Source organism: Dipodomys merriami, unplaced genomic scaffold (assembly GCF_024711535.1).
Source record: "Dipodomys merriami isolate MVZ:Mamm:240054 unplaced genomic scaffold, mDipMer1.0.p SCAF_68, whole genome shotgun sequence".
NCBI classification, from domain to species: Eukaryota; Metazoa; Chordata; class Mammalia; order Rodentia; family Heteromyidae; genus Dipodomys; species Dipodomys merriami.
This window is the reverse complement of record NW_027206268.1, coordinates 5,112,432-5,132,577: the sequence shown is the minus strand read 5'-3', so window position 1 is coordinate 5,132,577 and position 20,146 is coordinate 5,112,432.

Genomic DNA, 20,146 nt, shown 5'->3' with positions numbered 1-20,146 from the left:
GCCGGGCCGGGCAGCCGGACCCCAGCGCTGCAGGCAGGGGTCCCGGGGGCCCTGCGGGCCGGGCCGGGCCTGGTCCGACCCCCACCGGGCCAGGCTTGCAGTTGCACCAGGAAACCCATCGCCGGCCAGGTCGGGTGGGGTCGGGGCCGGGGTGGGGGGTCGCGACCCGGGGACGAGGGGTGCACGGCACGGAGCCCCTCGGACCTGGGCCCCCGCCCCGCGCCCGGGGCTGGAGTCGGGGGGGGGGGGGTCGCCGACCCGGGGACGAGGGGTGAGCGGTGCGGAGCCCCGGTCCGCAGCCCCCCGCGCCCGGGGCTGGAGTGGGGGCCGCAACCCCGAGACGCGGGGTGCGCGGTGCGGGGCCCCGGTCCGCAGCCCCCCGCGCCCCGGCCCCGCGCGGCGCCCCGGCCCTCGCCCCCCACCCCACCCGGGCCCCCGCCGCGCCGCGCCCCCGGGCTGCGGACCGGGCGGCGGCGGCGGGGGGCGGCGGTCCGGCACCTGCGGGGCGACCCGGCCAGCCGGCCGGCCGCGGGGGCCCCGCCGCGCTCCGCGGCGCCGGGCTGAGGGCCGGGACCCCGGGCCCGCGCCCCCCGCGCCCCCCGGCCGAGGCACTTACGGGGCTCGGCTCCTCCGCGGCCGGCGCGCTCCGCCCGGGGGTCCATGGCGCTTCCGGACCCGGCGAGTCCGGCCGACGCGCCAAGCTGCGCAGCGCCGCCCAGAAAATGGAGGCCGGCGGCGGCGGCGGCGGCGGGGCCCGGCCCGGCCCACCCGGCGCGGGGCCCAGGCGCAGCCCGGCCGGCGGCCGACGCGGCGAGCGCGCGGCGCCCTCCGCGGCCTCCCGTGGGCCCGGCGGCCCCGGGAACCTGGCGCGCGGCGGCCTGGGCCCCGAGGCCCCGGCGGCTGCGGCCGGCCCGCACCCCGGGCCAACGGCTGTGACCCACACCGACCGCCGGGCACGGGCGGCACCCGCCGTCCATGAAGGCTCACGACGGCCGCCCCGACCCGCCGCCGCCCCGGGGACGCGCGCGGCACCGGGCCCTCCGCCTCCCCTCCGCCTCTCCCGAGGACCGCGGTTCGAAGCCAGCCCGGGCAGGAGAGGCCGAGCGACTCCTACCTCCGAGGAACCACCCGGCAAGCTGGAAGGGGCGCCGGGCCAGCGCCCCGGGGCCCTGGGTTCGAGTCCCGGAGCCAGCACCAAAAAAAAGTCAATAGATGAGCATTTCAAGAAGAAAAAGCAAAGCACACGGCCGGCCCTGCCCACCGGGGCCCTGCCCACCAGGATCCCCCTGCCCACCGGGGCCCCCTGTCCACCGGGATCCCCCTGTCCACCGGGATCCCCCTGCCCACCGGGTCCCCTTGCCCACCGGGATCTCCCTGCCCACCGGGGCCCCCTGTCCACCGGGTCCCCCTGCTCGCCGGGGCCCCCTGTCCACCGGGGCCCCCTGCCCACCGGGATCCCCCTGTCCGCCGGGATCCCCCTGCCCACCGGGATCCCCCTGTCCGCCGGGGCCCCCTGTCCGCCGGGATCCCCTGCCCGCCGGGATCCCCCTGCCCACCGGGCCCCCTGCCCACTGGCGTCCCCTGCCCGCCCGCCCGGGCCCTGTCTGCCCAGGGCCGCACAGCCACGTGTTTACCCAGCGGCAGGTCGATCGGTCGGTCAGTCGGTTGGTCTGGCTGCTAAGCAGCTCGTCCGGCCACGGCTGCTGGCGTCCGTCTGCATGCTTTCCTTTTTAAAGCAACCCGCGTCCTGATAACACGGACCTCGTTCTACACTTGTCTTCAGAACCCATTTCTGCGCCCAGCGGGGCCAGGTTTAAGAAGGTGACCGCTTGGTGACTTGGAGTAGCAAAGCCAGGGCGGGGACTTCAAACCATACAGAAACACCACGAAGACACACCACCACCATGAAGACACAGGATCCAGAGGGGCGGGAAGGAAGGTGAAGGCACTGTTTCGGGGGTGACGGGCAGCCCCTGCCTTCTGGCGCTGTGCACCCCTCATTCTCTCCGTGTTCAGAGACCCACTCCCCGAAACCGCATTCGTTAGGGAGGGACTCACCTTCCCGCTCAGAAAACAACTGCCAGTCAGAGCTGCTGCCAACCTGGTCTGTGCTCTGCTTCTACGGCCCTCCGCTGAGGGCTTGGGAAAGGCTGAAAAGCAGCCAAGCGCCTCCAGGAAAACGGGTACAGGAATCAAGACTCAGGCTGGGGGCCGGGAAGGTGGCTCAGTGGTAGAGCGCTTGCCTCACACCCATGAGGCCTGGGTTCGATTCTCAACGCCACATAAGCAGAAGAGGCCGGAAATGGCACTGTGGCTCAAGTGGTAGAGCGCTTGCCTTGAGCTGTAGAGCTGAGGGACAGCGCCCAGGCCCAGAGTTCAAGCACCACAACTGACAAAGACTCTTGCTAGGATGTCTCTTGGCTCTGCGCGCAGGATGGTAGGGGTAGGCATAGAGAGTCCACCCTGGGATCCAGCCTGTCTGTGTCCAAAGACCAGCTTCCTGGTGTACACGGCCCCACTTCACCTCCCCCACCTCAGCTTTCCTGTTCACAGAATGGGGGGCCTTTAAATATTAGCTTCCTAGAGCTTTTTGAGAATTCCATGAGATAAAGACATGTGGCAAGAGGCAAGACTTACCATGGTACCTAGCACATACTGAGTGTTCTTTCCTTGCAAGCTGTTGTGGGTGTTGCTAGCGCTGAAAATATTCAGAGTTAGCTTGTGTGTGTGTGTGTGTGTGTGTGCACACGTACGTGTGTGGTACTGGGGATTAAACCCAGAGCCACGCTCATGGTAGCCAAGTGCTCTACCACTGAGCTACATTCCCCAGTCCTTCTTCTTACTGTTACTGTTAATTTTTAGGTGATGTGCACGACTCCACTATTGAGCTACCAACCCCAGCCCTTGCATTCAGAATTCAACTTCCTACCATTCAAGCAAAGGGGATCACATCACAACTCCCCACCCCCACCTCTCTCTCTGTGCAACGAGATTTATACTCCAGAAAATTTCCATGGGTAACCTGCTAGAGTCATCTGGTGAGTGCCATATGTAGATTTCAGTCCAGGTCTGACTCCAAGGTGACTTCCGTGTCTGCCTAACCTGTTCCTGTGGTACCTGGATCGGCAGGGCCAGGGTCAACAGCTTGTTGCTGGTGAAATCCGCTCTGGTTTTCCTAAGAGGCTTAGCAAGTGAATGGCTCCTGCCATCCGTCCGTGTGTTAGGGCTGCCGAGGAGAACAGCCCTCCCTCCCTCTTCTTCCTGAAGGACAGCATGCCCCCAAACCAGAAAGCATCCTGCCCCCAAACCTGTAAGCACCTGTAACTGTTAATCTCCCGTCAATCACCTGTGAGTCGGCAAGGGGAACCTCATCCTCTGAGGTCACTTCCTGATCCTCTGGGTCCCGCCTCCTTCTCCCCCTTCCCTATATAATCTCTCTCCACCATTAGTGGAGCCACGGCACGCTATGTGCTGCACTGTGCACACCTACATCTAGCGCCGCCAGGCGCCTGGACGACATGGTGGTCTTTCCGCAACCCTTACATGTACCACAGACACTGGTATTTCTCTCCCACCAGAGCCAACTGTTTCTCCAGAACGGAGTACATTTCCCCAAATTGTTATTAATAACTAAAATATCACAGCAATACTTCCACACATCATTGCCTAAAACTTACATAATCAGACGGTGCTTCAAAATTTTCCATTCTTCCTTATAACTAGTCACAGATTCTCTCTCTTAATCATGCTTCTGAGTATGAGGAACTCACTGGAAATTTCCAGAAGTATCCACCTTGTTGTAATGGAGTCTTTTAAAAAATAACCACTTTTTTTTATAATAATTTTCATTTTAATACATTTGCAAAGGAAAAAAATGAAACAATGATTTGCAAGGCTTTTTAAGTTTCTACTCTCTGAAATTACTACCGGTTCATCTTCGCAGTACAACTCCTGACCTCTGCCAGGGGCCTGGTCTAGCAAGCTGCTCTTGTTTTCTACCTTGTTCTAGTTAATTCTCACATGATTTCTGCTGTGCTGCTATGGTCAGCTCGGAATTTCTGGTTCAGTCTGTTGGCCAGTTTCACACTGACTGGCCCTTTTCTCTCTCTATGGGGCTTTAAGGTCATCAGAGCATCATATAAAAAGACGACGTGGTACATCTCTTTTAGACCCATTTGCTTTCTATATTTCCCAGCCACCTGTTTGAAATCTAGTTCATTCTGATGCCTATACTTGCAGGCTCTGCTGGTTTACCATTCACTCACACCAAATTCTCTCTCTCAGCAGCCCCTCCTCTGGCTGCTTATCTCTTTCACCTCCAAGTGTTTAAGGCAGCCATTCTCCATCTTTTTCTCTCATTTGCACCACATATTCCTGGGGGGCTCTGTGTGGGGTGCTCTGCTGGGGGGACCACAGCTTCTGAAGAGGCTTTGTCTAGAACTTGCTCCTCCCAAGGGGTGTGAACTAGGGCCCCCAGGATAAGTGCTGCCCCACAATAGAGGAGAGCCCAAGGTGGGGTGAGGGGGAAGGGGGAGGACCGAGCTCTACCCAGCTCCATGCTGAATGCTGCCTGCTGGGCCTGAAGAATATTCCAATGAGTCCTCAAGTCAGGACTTTTATGAGATCTATGAAATGTGAAGGAAAGCAGAGGGGGTGGGGGAGGGGAGAGTCTGGCGAAGCCTCTAGCCAGGACCAATTTATAAACAATGTTTCTTCGAGACTTTTTTTTTTTTGAGTACCGAATTTGAACTTAGGGCCTCATGTTTGCTAGGTTGGGTGCTCTACCACTTGAGCTATACTTCTAGGTTTTGTTTCCTTTTAATATAAAATGCTTACGCTGTCAATAGGAAGATACACAATAAGCTTACAAACTATCATCTCAACTGTTAAACATGCAAGCTCAGTAAGCACAGGGTTCTTGAGTTCAAACCCTGGTACCTCCAAAAATAGTAAAAGGAAGAAAGAAAATGAGTCTTCAACTTCATATCCAGTCCTTGATCTGTCTTGGTATGGTTCACAAATAAGGATTATTTTTACATTTTAAATGAATTGGGGGAGAAATGAAGATGTCAAGCTATAAAAATTATATGGAATTCACATTTGTATCCATACATGAGGTTATAGAGACACAGCCATAGTCCTATCTAGTATTATTTTTTTTAATTTCATCAATACATATGTGTACGTTAGCTATCTTTCTATGTAAATCCCTACATATATTCTCAGATTTGCTTCCACTCACTGTCAAATAAAATGTATGGGAGGCTCCTATACTGGACCTTTAACAGACCAAGCCAAAAGGTCCAGAGAGCTAAACTGCAATCAAGTTGTTTATGTGAGCTTCTGAGGAATCAGAAGATAAACAGGCCCCATAGTGGCCAGTTTTGGGAGCATAAGGAAGTCCCTGAGCTGAGCTTTGTAAAAAAAGTACCCTGGCTTATGCCGGTGCTTCTCCACGAATCCTCCCAAGCTGCCTTACAAAACCCAGCTGTTGCCAGCTGCCAGCAGCTCACATCTGCAATCCTAGCTACTCGGGAGGTTGAGATCTGAGGACCGCGGTTCCAAGCCGGCCTGGGCAGACTGTGAGACTTATCTCTAATGAGCCAAGAAAAGGCTGAAAATGGAGCTGTGATGCAAGTGGCAGAGTACCAGCCTGGAGCGCTCAGGCCTTGAGTTCAAGCCCCAGTATCAGTACAAACAAATGAATTAACTAAGAAATTCACTTAAAAAAAAAACCCACAAACATATGCACTAGACACCTTGTTGAAAATGAACTATACCACTTGTGGGTAGGGTTGGGAAGGAAAAACTGGGAGACAGAGAGGGAAGGGGTGACACTGTCCAAACACAAATGTATTCATTACCTGACTTATGTAACTGTCACCCCTCTGCATAATATCACCTTCAAAATAACAAAAGTCAAAAACAGCTGCTATTCGGCTCCACATAACAGAGCACCTATTTTGTCTTTTACAGACGGGCACTGCTTGAGTCATGAAAAAATCTCAAGTGAAATCTGGAAGTGTTGCCAAGTTTATTGGGAGAGCCAAACTGCCAGGCCACATTCTAGCGCAGGGGGTAGCAGTTTGAACTAACAGTGGAGAGGGATTACATAGGGAAGAGGGAGAAAGGGGGATGACCTCAGCGGATGAGGAAGTGACCTCAGAGCCTGGGGACCTCCCCATGTCCCAGGTGCAGAGAGCAGTCACCTGGTAGTTACAGGTGCTGGGCAGCTTCTTCTAGGGAGGGCCACCAGGAGAGTGTTCCCAGAGAGAACAAAGCGGGGGAGCTGCGATCTACTGAGGTTTCGCCTGGTGAGAAAACAAAGGGAAGGAGCCATTTTTCCCAGGCGGACCTAACAAAAGCCAATTCGTTTGTTAAGCTCAAGTTGTTGGAAAACTGTCTTTTCCCACCACAAAACCTTTTAGGGAGAAAGGTCTCCAGCCCCCTGGTGTAGCAGAAGAAACCACTGAACTAAGCGCTCTTAGTGCTCTGGTCACAGTCCCCTCAGTGGGAAAGGAAGGGCAACAAATGTGGTTGGGATTCTCATTAAGGACAAGGGGCAAGAAGTAGGGCACCAGGCGCCAGGCGGCAGCAGGAGCTGGCCTCCTGCGGACCAAGAAATATGGACCACTGGAAGAGCCTCTGGGGATGCTCAGAGAGCTCAGATGGCAGAGGGTGCTCACTGGGGAGGGCGGGAGAGAGGGAAGGAGGAAGGAAGGCCCGAAAAATGGAGGAAAGGAGGCTTTGGTGCCTCCAAAAGCCAGAGCAGTATGGCTGCCACGGGCAGAAGTATTTCGGTCATCCGCAGCTTGAGCAGCTTGTGTGGGTAGACCTGGGCTTTGCAGAGGACGGAAGTCCTGGGCCACGGTACAGGTGCAAGGGCTGCTGGCTTCGTCCTGGGCCCCACCGGGAGGTAGCCAAGCAGTCGTGGCTCTGGGCTGTAAAGGCAGAGGATGATCTCTGCACAGAAGCCGATGTGTGACAAGAAAGCAGTGAAGCCGTTTGTGAAGGCCTCAGACACCACCGCCACCAGTTCCTGCGTTGAGAAACTCCCTGAAGCCTTTTTTTTTTCTTCTGGTGGCAACCTCTATCCACTCTCCCCCTGGCACCCCACACCCCACACCTCAAGAGTGCAACACGGTAGCCGCTCCCTTCCTTGGCCCTGGCTGCCTCCTTTTGTTCTGTCTTGCCTTATCTTCCGCCCGCACCACCCCCCCATCTTCCCTCCCGCTTGGCCTTGCTGGGACTCCCCAGTCTGCTTCCCAGACAGTGGCCCCACTCCTCCACGTGGTCTCCCCAGTAGCCTGCACCCTTTATAGAGACTTTCCATGGCGCAGTTCCTTTCTTTTCCTTTCCCCAGTTGGAGAAGCAAGCTTTTTCAAGGCAGGGGGGGGTGGAAGGGGGTGGGCACTGCCCTTCTGGGACTGAACCACGTTCTCAGCTGGTGGCTTTTGTTTTCCAATGGCACCGGCTTGTCAGGCCCCCGGGGCAGGTGCTCTGCGTCACACTCACCCCTGGGGACCGGACTGTGAGGCCTTAATTAGAGCAAGGCTTCAGATGGAGTGGGAGATTTTAGCATGCAAAAGAAAAGGAAATTTCAAAATAGCCCTTTGGCTGCAGTGATCCACGGGTGAGGAAGAGAGTTACTGTATTATGGAAAGCACATAATGAGAACCACCACTGCCTTTCATGAACACAGAGAGAATATGGACACTGGCATTTCTGAAAACAGAACAGCACCAGAAGACAAACTGTCATGGTCGTTGGAAGCCGAATGTGGTGAGTGTGGATCTCCGAGATCTAAGGGCTGGTCTTGAACACAGAAGCAGTAACAGTTGCAGAAGCCATTCAAGGAAAAGGTGCAAAACCCATTGTGAGATCAAAAGAGCAATTTCCTGGTCAATGAGAGGCTTGGTGGCATGGCCTGGGACTCCCTCACACAGACAAGTGATTTGCCAACTGGTCTCTGATTCACCTGCTGCCTAGCCAGCCAGGAGACGCCCTCGCCCCCACCCCACCCCACATGGTCCCGCTGCCCTGGAAAGGTGAAAAAGCAGAAGCACAAATGCACAATTTTGCATTCAAAAGCTTCTCAACTTAGCATCTGCTCATGAATGTGGAAGTGACAGCCGTTACTGAGGTCACCTGGCAGTGGCGGAGGACCAGCTTGGAGAAGGGTGGTCAGACATACGGCTGCTTATTAGGTGCCAAGACATCCTGGGAAGGTGGGAGAACAAGACAAAAAGTCCAAGTGGAGAACCGGCTTTGCCATCAGCTCAGCTGCCCCCAGACAAGGCCAACTAAGTGAACAAAGGCCACTAAGAGAACACATGCCATGCATTTCTTTCTGCACCAGGGACCACACACAATTGTGCCTGTCCATCTTGTGCTCTAGCCTGTGTCCCACAGCAACCCTGTTAGGCTCGGTTCTGCCAGGCTGATAGAGGTGTCTGTCACATAGTAGTTGCTCAGCAAAGGCTCCAGGAAGTGGGCTGGATTGCTTACGTCTCTGCCCCCAGTTAGGTTTTTCTTTTCCCTTTTTCCTTTTGGGAGTCCTTAAGTCTTGCATTTATGCAAGAAAAGAGTCAAAGCATGATGCTGAATGTATTGAAAGCCATAGCAATGTTTATTAAGAGAAGTGGGAATACAGCCTGGGAGGGGGAAAGGGGGGGAAGAGAGAGACAGACAGAGACAGAGAGGCAGAGACAGACAGACAGAGAGACGGAGACAGAGAGAGAGGGCAGTCTTAGAGAAATCCCAGTCTCCTGAACTCACCAACCCTGTACTAAGGGAGAACTTTGTTCGAATCCCTTCTTTCTTGTGATGATATCTCCTTTATTATACAACACAACTCCTTCTGCCCATGCCATACTACCCTTTACCACCTAAGAAAAGCTCCCAATGGGGGTGGAGTGTTATAATCTGCAAGTACAGGATTTAAATGACACGTTGACGACCCACAGGTCGCCCTGGGTCACTCCAACTGGTCTGAGCGGAGCCTGGAAACGTACTTCTGCAACCTTCGCATTCTCCTTTAGAATTAGACCAGACGCTCTATGTTGCGTTCTCATACGGATTGTTTCAGCCCTCGGCATCAGTATGTTGCTAGGCGCGTAGCAAAAGTTCTTCTGCATTTCTGTGGCTCCCCACTGCTTCCTAACGCCTGGGCCATAGTCTAGAAAAGACTGGAATGTTTCCCTAAAACAAATAAACTATGATGAGCCAGCCAAGACACCTCGATGTAGCAAAGCAAACTCTGCGAAAATACAGATCCGCTTAACGAAGTGCTCCTGGAATGGTCAGAGGCTCTGGTGAACCTTATGGCCTAACGCGTGTGGCAAGCCCCTGGCCTCTTCCCGGCCTTCATCTGCAGCCTCCCCTGAATGGTATAAAGAGTCCTATTGGCCCTTAAGAATCTTTTAAGCACCATTTCCTGTAATAGAGAAAAAACACCCTATAAGCCGTGGGGTCTTTCAGAGACCACCCACAGGCTAGGAATACAGTGGTTCACAGCTGTAAACCTAGCTAGCTGAGAGATGGAGGCTGAGGATCACTATTCAAGGCTCGGGTGGAGGCTGTCATCTAAATAAAAATTTTAAAAAAGCCGTGAGACTCGCCTTGACCCACGGCTGTGTCAGCTGTGCCCACTGTCTGGTGACAAAAGGAAGCATGAGAGGGAGAATCTCAGTCAAGGCCATCATGGACACAAATCAAACCCTCTCTTGAAAAGAGAGCTAGCTGGTGGTAGAGTGGCTCAAGCAGTACAGCATCTGCTTAGCAAGTGTGAGGAGGTCCTGAATTCAAACCCATGCTGGCAAAACACAAAAACCAAACATCAGCGGGTAGATACCTGCAGAAAGCTGTGCAAGCCGCAGTGGGGGCAGGGGGTTAGGACAAAGCCACCTTCTGCCCTCTCACCTGTGGAAACAGAATATCAAGGGATGCCTCAGTGTTCTGCCGTACCCTGGAATCCTCAGGAAAAACTAATCAAGCTTTCCAGAATTTTCTTTGTGCCAAAAGGCCTTTCTTGGTTGGCGCTGAGTCTGGGCCAGGATTTCGTCACCTTGGGGAACTGAATAGCCCTCATTTTCTGAGGCGGTTTTGGGGGGGGGGCTGGGGTCACCCTGAGCCGCCATCAGAAGGCTCAGCCGTGAATCTCAGACGTCCCTGGCTACACGCCACCAGCAAGCCAGGCTCGCGGCTTGGCTGAGCACGCCTCAGCTGGGGGGCCTCCCCGCTACACGTGATCCCCACTCTGGAAGCACGGGAGGCCTTCTAACCGGCCATCTTCCATGGCTGTCCTCCCACAATGCACTGCTCTCACAGGACATATTTTTACGTTAGTTTCTGCCTTTGCCTTTGTCTTTTTATTCACTTGCGTGTTTATTTTTGCCTGGTCCCCCACCTGTAAGAAGCAGATTCTGGTCTTGTTCATTCCTGTATTTTCCTGCTTCTGGTACATAGCAGCTACACAGTAAATACGTGGGGTGTTTAATTATCAAGAATGCTATAGCCAGGGGCTGGGAAGGTGGCTCAGTGGTAGAGCGCTTGCCTTGCATTCATGAGGCCCTGGGTTCGATTCCCCAGCACCACATAAGCAGAATAAAGCCAGAAGTGGCGCTGTGGCTCAAGTGGTAAAGTGCTCGCCTTGAGCTGAAGAGCTGAGGGTCAGCGCCCAGGCCCAGAGTTCAAGCCCCACGACTGACCAAAAAAAAAAAAAAAAAAAAAAAAGAATGCTATAGCCAGGTGTGGTGGCTCATACCTTGAAATTCTAGCTACTTGGGGTGCAATCTGGATAAAAAGTTCATGGGACCCTCTTTCTGAACCAATAGCTGGGTATATGGTTCAAGCCCATCATCCCAGCTACGTTAGGAAGAGTAAAATAAGAGAATCACAGTCCAGGCACAAGCTAGGCAAAAAAGTTAAGACCTATCTCAAAAATGTAAAGAAGGGCTGGCAGAGTAGCTCAAGTGGTAGGTAGTGTGTGTGCCTAGCAAGAGTTGAGGCCCTGAGTTCAAATCCTAAGATCACAAACAGAAAGAAAGGCAAACTGTTAAGGACAGCATGTTCTGTGGAAAGGGAGCTATTAAACATAAGCCACATGACTCCAAGAACTTAAGGGCTTTGTAATAAAGGGCTTAGTAATAAAGCAAAAAGGTTCTAGATTTTTCTCACATGTCAAGCAGAAGTCCCAAGTTGTACTCGGGCTACAGGCCTATCTAAGGAGAGACAGAGCCACGGTAAAGGGAGAGAGGCATGAAATCTTGTATTCCCATTGAATTAAAGCCTGGAGAAACATTTTCTATTCTTCAACGGGTGGGGGTAGGTGAGCTGAGAATTTTATACTATAAATCATTCAAGCAGAAAGCCACACATTTTCCCCTTTCATTTTAGTGAGAACAAAGCAGTTTGCACACTCTTCCTGTCACACCTGCTCTGGCCTGCCCTGGGTAAACACCTTAGCCAAAAGTGTAAATGGACCAAGCAGTCTTTTAACCGTGGAGAGAGGCTAAGTACCATCTTCAAACCAGCAGGAGACATTTTCAGCTCATCTAGGAAATCCAATAATAATCATAAATGGGTGAGTTTGGAAAAGCTTTGTGCCTCGTACTGTGGCATAAGGAGGCAAAGGATTAGGCGAAACACAACCAAGTAATAAATAACGAATTATTCTTCCATTCACTGGTCTAGATATTAAAGCGACAGTGGTACAATAGACATCCCCAGTGGTCTTTCTGGCTCCAGAAAATTGTTATTTAAAATTTCTTTCCGGTACAACCAAGAGCAACAGAAATGGAGGCTGCCATTAAAAAAAAAAAATCATTGGGTATGAAAATCTGCAAGATGACGTAACCATGCTTGGGTTATAAACAAAAGGATGGGCAGTCTCTAAATGTTGAGTCTACAAGGCACTAGTTTTATGGTTAAAAAAAAAGCAAACAACTGTACAGTATCATCTGATCTTGTCATTAAGATTCAAAATGGGTTCAAACAAGTCAATTGTACTGGCCTATCAAAGTAGAAAACATTGTAGTTACAATCTTTCTGAAAAGCAATAGTGTTTTAATCACAAATGCCCAGGTTTGAGTGGCTCAAAAGCAAGTAGCCATTAGCCCGACCTTACTGGAACTGCTAACACTACTGGTCCTAAAATAAAAGGCAACACTGAATCAGCCTTCTGACATTTCCCTTCAGTTTATCCAGGTCTGGTAGATACCGTATTCAGAATGTACTTAGGCATTTTAAATCAAAGGCAGGAAGGAAAATGGCTTCCAAGCAGCTTAAAAAAAAAAAAGTGTTGCAGAAAGAACATTTGATAGCTAGCCGAGAGCACAAAACCACTCTGAGACAAATTAAGCCACAGACGGGATTTCAAGCAACATATTTTGGTTGGTCTCAAAACAACAACACCACAATAACAACAAAACTCACTCTTTAAACCCATCAGAGGTCTGGTTGTACAGAAAGGACTGCAGAATCTTGACAGACTGCTGGAATAAAGCAACTACTGGCCCAGAGGTCGGGAGACTCAACATTCTTCGTGTGGCAGCAAACCTTGGGGAGGCCTTAGGTTTGACAGAAAAGCTTCTCCCTAACACACCGACAAATGCTCCCATAAAAGCTCAATGTGTTCTTGTCATTGGGATGGAAGACTTGGGCCTGGGCCCTTCTCTACCGGGAGCATGGAGGTTACCAATGGAAGGAAATTAGAAACATCAGCACTTTCTGATTCTCGGGATTTCTGAAATGCCTTTTGTTTTAGAGGCGCCGGTGAACTCATGATAATGGAATGACACTCCTGAGCACAAACCTTGACCTGCGTTCTGGAGCATATTACAAAGAAAACCTTAATTCTGAAAGCACTGAGTACCAAGGAGGTGAGGTACAAAAAGCTGTTACTGGTTAAGCTTCCTCTATGTATTGAGAAACATGACTTGATCTGGAAGGTTACAAACGGCCTTTTTAAAACGTTTACTACCACTGCAGGTTCTATGTGAGAGAAAGAGAACTGTAAAATTTTCATTAAATATTCGTTTCCTTTTTTAAGAAAAAAATTCTTTTTGCATATCTCTTGTTGCATTTTTAAGTACAGTATGGTTACCAAGGAAACAAGTCCTGGCCCAATGTTAATTTGAAACTAAAACATATATATATATATATGTATATATATATATACATATATATATGTATATATATGTGTGTGTGTATATATATGTGTATATATATATATATATATATATATATGGAAGTTCAGCTCAAAAAGCTTATGAAATTGTTTTGGAAAAAAATGACAGAATTTAGCACTTACAGAAGCACAATAGAATGGTCTGGGACTCAATTTCATTTGGTGAAACTCTTATTTCTTCTGAGGGTCATTCAAATTTAATATTTGCCCCCTTTCAAACTTCTAAGTCCTCACCCCACCCTCAATGACAAATATACAAATAGTGTATTTTTCCCATCTACTGTCAGAAATTGATTTTGGAAGAATATAAATTTTTATTTTCATCCTTCCACCTAACCCGCTTAAAGACCGCTTTTTAAATTTTAACTATTTTTTATGTTTTTTTACGAAGCTTATTTGCACTTTCAGAAATTATCTCCAGAAAACCCATTTGTTTTTAGTTTCAAGCTAGAATGGAGCTGAATCACTGGACTTTTCAAAAAATACTCTTTTGTCTGGTGGCGCCACACCTATCACATAACCTATCACGTAACTTAAAAAAGGAATCGTCTCACCTTTATAGCATATATTTTTTTAAGTTTATAAAAGCCCTATGTTTATATAGTATCTGAACAGGAAAGCCTATCGTGTGTAATACCTTCCCCCTCCCCCAAAGATTACAACTATCTTAGTTTTTATTTTGAAAGTCATATTTTAATACATGTAATGCTTTGACCGCAGGGCTCATTAAAAAAAATCTATAAAACATGCAAATTTCAACCTACCTGTTCATATCACTCAATGCACAGCTAGCAAGACAAGACCCTCGGCCATTTTTATGTAAGGCGATGGAGACCAACAGCCTTTTCCGTCTTCCTGCTCACAAGTGTCACACGCACCAAAAATCAGATGCAGAACAGCTGGAATGTACTGGGGTCATGAGAAGTGAATTTATCAACAGGAAAACAGGATTGGAGAGGGAAGTTTCTCCTCCACCGTGTCTCAGAGGCTGCGTGCAGGGATGATGTGCTGGCCTCCCCCTGGCTCCTCCTCAGAGCCCCGAGCTGACCGCTCCCGAGGCCACCGGCACACTTGCTGAAAATCAAACCACCAGCACCAGCACTGAAAATACAAATCGGAGGAGAACTCAAGTTGTGTGCACACCACCACCACCACGACAACGACAGAGTTAAAAATAGACTCCACCTTGCCTCCTACCTGCATAATAAACATGTAAGTTTCAAGTGTTTAATTTGATATTCACATTAATTAACAATACAACATACATTATTAAAAAGACAGCAATTGCAAGAAGAAAGAGGAGACACCATCTGGTAGCATAGTTTTGGTGGTGGTGCTGGCTTTAGGGTTTTATGGGGTTGATTTGCTTTGTTAACAGACACACAGACACAGACACACACCCAGACACACACAAACACACAGACACACACACATAAAGGTAAAACTGTATTTCTGCATGTGATGAAAAGCTACCAGGCAGAAGCAAATGAATCGCAAATGAAAGGTGATGTCGAAATACCGAGGGCTGTAATGAGGCGAGAGTGAGTCCTCGCTAACAGATGATATGGAACCCAGAGCATTTACATACTCACATGTGAAATACTAGGCAACGTGTAATGAATTCTACACACAGCATGCACACAGCGCAGGCACCGCTAATCCTGCCTGCCATCTTCAGCTCGCAGGAGTGAGACCCGAGCTGCATGCAGCCCCGGGCACCGGGGAGGAGGAGGAGGCAGGGGACAGCTCACCTTAAATGCGGTATCTGATTAATGTTGTAAGTGACATTGCATAGCCGCCTCAGAGTCTTGGTTCTACCGGGTAGGAGGGAACAAAGAAAACTGTCATCAATTGGTGATGCAAGATGAGCTCAAGCACTAAACCCTGGTTAGCCAACTCCAAATTCTGCAACCAGGCAGTAGAAGGCATTGCAGACACTTTAGTAGAGCTGCTGTACAGTGAGCGTGCGCATCTGCCTCTGAGATTCAAGCCATCCTTTTGCTAAGGAAGAAGAAAATGAGCTGCGGGTAAATACTGTCCTGTCTTCTCCAAGAAGAAAGCTTTCAATACAGTACGTATCTGTTCCTGGTGCATTTTATAGACTGTTCATGTCATAGAATTGCTAGTAAAAACAACAACAAAACGAGCAAAAAATAATAATTCTGAGGTTATTGCAAAGTAAAGAATGATTCTGGTGTTGGCTATGGCATTTGCAGATGATTTTTCTAAATCCTAAATGGTGCCGGCAGACTTGCAGAACAATGATCAGCCATCTGTACCCGTTCTATAACCTTTACCCACAAGCAGCGTAAATGTATCCTGCTAAATGTATCTGCACTTCAGAACAGCAGATACCGTCTCAGACAGAACCGTACTAAGATGTGAATGAGTCTTCTTAGAATTAGAAGCAGAATAAAATCAGTACAGGAAAATAAATGGATAGTGAGTTTCTCTGGATGTTTTGTGACCACGGAGAATGATGCACTGCTATCTTTAGTATCCCTCCTGACCTAGATAACAGGAAGACTTACAGCAGCATGCCGTACGTGTTCAGAACATAGAAAAATGCAGAATGGTTTTTTTCTTCACCCCCTCCTCCCCTCCTGAAAGCTAAAATTTAAAGGCGCAAACCATTTCTTAAAGGCTCTGGATGGTACCTACTGTAGGCGAAGATGTCGCGTTAGGCTGAGAGGCGAGGTTTCTTTGTTTTACTTTGAGGCTTATTTTAGCCACGCTTGCACGATGACATTGACATGAGGAGGTCAGGGCCGACACTGCATTGCTATCCATCTTAGGAGTGAAATGTTTCCTGAAAATTAAATCTCATCTACTCAAACACCAAATTCCCTGTCTTCTTCGACACCACCTCCCTACCCCTGCTGCTCAAGACTGACGGCTTCTGGTTTGCTGTATGCAATAAATTGGAATCACTTGCGTGGAGACCCCCATCCATAATTGTGAGGAATTCATTTTTTTTTAAAGAAACCCAGAATTCTTACACATATCCTCTTTCATTCCTTCCTATCAAAATGCACATGCACGCATGCGTACGCACGCGCATACACACATACACACAGGCACGCACACAAAATGCACACACAATTGACGCTCAAATTACAATGAAATGACGCTCAAATTGCAATGAAATGTTTAACATGTAGAACAAAAACTGTTGAAAGAGCTGCTTATTCAGGATTTTAAAGAAATGCTTAATAAGCAGATAATGTTTTGCTACAAAACCAGTGTCATCATGCCCCCAAAGAGAAAAACAGTGTGGCTTGCTAGAAACATTTTTTTAGATCCTGCCGGCAGGTTACAAAAAACAAACAACAAAAAAGCTTTTCCTAGAATCTAATGTATAACATGAGAAATATTTCATTTGATGAAAATAGGGCAGGTTTTCCTTTTTCTTTTTCAGTTTATTTCTTTAGCTACAAAGAAACCATACCTACTACCGCCTTCCAGTGCTGGATATAAGCCAACATTTTTATAAAATGCTGAGAGACTGGTTTTATATCTGACATATTTTTTTTCCTTCTTCTCTCTCCTAAAATCTTTAATTGCCTATTACATCAACAAATATGCTAATATTAATTCATTTTAACACATGTAAAAATAAACTACTATTTTCTAGGGTTGCTAGTTTTCCAGTACCTCTATATTCTGTAAGAACTGGCTAAAAGCAATCAGGTTAGAAAAGCATTTTAGTGCTCACCCCCCCACCCCCCGCAGAAATATTTTGGAAATAAAAAAAAACATTTGAATATCTTAACTTAGTTACTGGGTTTCACAACTGAATCTTTTTCTAGTCTAAAACCTCTCTCTTTTCCTAGAACAGAGGCAGTTTTTAGCTGATGTGTGGAAAGTACCGGGCCGTGTAGGCTGGCGTCCACATGCGCGACCCTCTGAGCTGGGCTGCCTGTGTGTACGTGCCACCTCTCCCTCAGCAAGCCCTCTCCTCTTTGGAGACGCTTCTAAGTACTCGTGAAATAACAGTGGCTCTGCTCCATGGCTCTGATACAAACAGTGGTTCCTCTTCCAACCCCACCAGTGGAGCCATCTTCCCCACCCCCAAGTCTTTTCTCTGTAAGCTCTGGCTTATTGTTGACAGCCACCGGGAGTTAAAAGAGCACGTCCTTAGGCCTGTTCTTCCTTCAGCACAAGACAGGAGAGTTAGAGAGACGACTTCCTCATTGAGTGACAGGGCACCAATTTAATACGTGGCTCAGGGCCCTTCCAGTGGGGGAGGGGGAAGCGAATGCCCAGCCATGTGACCCTCGGTGTATGTCAAGATACTCCCGTGAATGACATGGGAAGGCTAAATGTTTATGCTAAACGTTTGCAGATTATTATTACTGAGCCTAAAAATACACAATATGGAATCAACTGTGACCACATAGAGCTATGTCGCACAGCTCCCTGGAGGTAAGGAGCAGCATCAGCCTCAGCCAAAGGCGGTAGATGTGGCCTGGTCCTTGTAAACCAGATGGCCAGGACAGATGGGCTGAAACCTCCTATCCTGTGGAGTTTGCTGTCCACTCTTCATCAAAATGAACCCAAAAGCCACAGATTGGTATCTTCTGTGGTGTTCCAAAATATACCGTTTGGGCTGGGAATGTGGCTCAGTGGTACAGTGCTCGCCTAGCACTCATGAAACATATGCAGGAAAAGCTGCAAGTGGTTCTGTGGCTCAGAGACAGTGCCCAGGCCCCGAGTTCAAGCCCCAGGACTGGCAAATAAACAAACAAATAAAATAAAAAATTTGCTCATTGTGTAATGAGTAGATGCGCCACGCACATTTACCAAACCTGCTTGGATTGAACAACTGTGAACTCTCGCTGTAAGTATTCTGAGAGGTGAGCTTGTTTAGACAGATATTCTCAACTAGTAAATCCTGTTCTGTACCACACAAAAACAAAACAAAACCCCATGTTCATGCCTGAATTTCTTAGCTATGTCCTGATTACAAGTGGCAAACATACACATTTAATAAGTGCATTAAAAAATTGCAGACCCCTCCTCCATCTTATAAGACATAGACAGTGATTTAAAAGACAAAGCTCTTCCCATAATGCGAAGTGTAGCTCATTTCTGACACTCTAACAATCAAGCATGAGGTCCTCAAAAAAAAAAGAAAGAAAGAAACTGGCAAAAGCCAGCTGGGAGACAGAGCTGGCTAGAAAAGGGGCGAGTTTGCACCTTGAGTCACGTTCTTACTTGCTTGCGGTCCCTGTTTTGCAGGCTGAGCTAATTTTATTTCCAGTCCTGTGGGTTAGGGTTAAATTGCATGACTTATGCAAAAGTATTCAAGTATGAACAAAGCTTGACTCTCGACGTTTAAAAAAGCAAAACAAAACAAAACACCCAGCCAGAGCACCAAATCCCAGAGGAATCCTAGGTGTGCACACATTTGGATCCCTTCTCACCTTTCACCTCTTTTTTATACCATTCACTATAACAGAAATTCCAGCTGGCTTCTTTTTCTACCTACTATAGTCAACATTCATAGGTGAACTTATCATCAGGCTGATGTTCAAGTATATCTCTTTTGTGTTTGCTAGGCAGGCACACTAACACTGCAGTCCCAGCCCTTGTTTAAATTCTCTTTGCTATTGTTTTTGGTCATGGGTCTTGAACTCAGGGCCTAGGTGCTGTCCCTGAGGTTTTTTTCTTCAAGGCTAGTGCTCTACCACTTTAAGCCACAGCTCCACTTCGCGTTTTCTGGGTGAATTCAAGATAAGAGTGTCATGGACTTTCCTGCCTGGGCTGGCTTTGAACCGCGATCCTCAGATCACAGCCTACTGAGTGGCTAGGATGACAGGTGTGAGCCACTGGTGCCAGCCCTTGCTTAAATTCTTAAAGATTTGAAAACTTAGAATTGTTTATTACATGATCATGTAACAGTATGTTGATTGAGCTTATCAATGACTGAAATGCCATTGGATGATAGGTTAGCTGAGTGTTTTGACAAAGGCTAGTCCTCTTGTTTAGAGATCTAGGAGAGGTCTTCTGTCTTTTGTATTGCTGACAGTGTAAAGGTTGTCGTTTATGGAGAACCTAGTACACACTCAATCCTTGAGCTATACTGTATTCTTCTGTTTGAACACAGCAGTCTACAAGGTTGGTATTCAACTGTTTGAGGTGAGGAACTGATGCACACAATGACTGGCAGATTCAAGCCTGACTCACTGCGAAGTTGTGTCTTCTACCAATCTGAAGAGGACACAAGTTCCTTGGGGCCTTGGCTGTAAGTGGAAAAGCTGATGCTTCCATACCAGCCAAGCTGTCACCTAGCCAACTCCAGTGTTCCTGTATCATGCAGGAGACTCGGCAGCAGGCTACCTTACCTACCTACACAAGGCTCTGAGTTCAATAAGCAAAGGAGGCAGAATCATATTACAGATGTGACAATTTGCCCAACATTATACCCTTAGAAAGCAAGTCTATTACTCAATACATTAAAATTTACAAAATCCATAAACAAAGCTGGGTGTTGGTGGCTCATGCCTTTAATCCTAGCTATTCAGGAGGATGACGTCTGAGGATCTTGGTTCAAAGCCCAGTTTGGGCAGAAGAGCTCTGGAGACTCTTATCTCCAATTAATCACCAAAAAGCCAGAAGGGGAGCTGTGGTCCAAATGGCAGAGCACTAGCTTTGAGCTGAAAAGTTAAGGGACAGCATCCAGGCTCTGAGTTTAAGCCCCAGGACAGGCCTGGGGGGAAAAAAGACAGTAGTAGGTTTCCCTTTATATCCAATATATCCAAAGCATTTATGAACAAATATGCTACAGCTCACCTGACTATTTTAATCTGAATTATCAATAAAGAATCAGGGTAACATGAAAGACTGACCTGTTTCAACTCTGTTTTCTCCTGAACACATTACCCAAGTGGATATTAAGAGTTCCTATCCCCAACATGCTTCTTTTTTTTTCCCTCTCCAAGACCAAGACTGGAA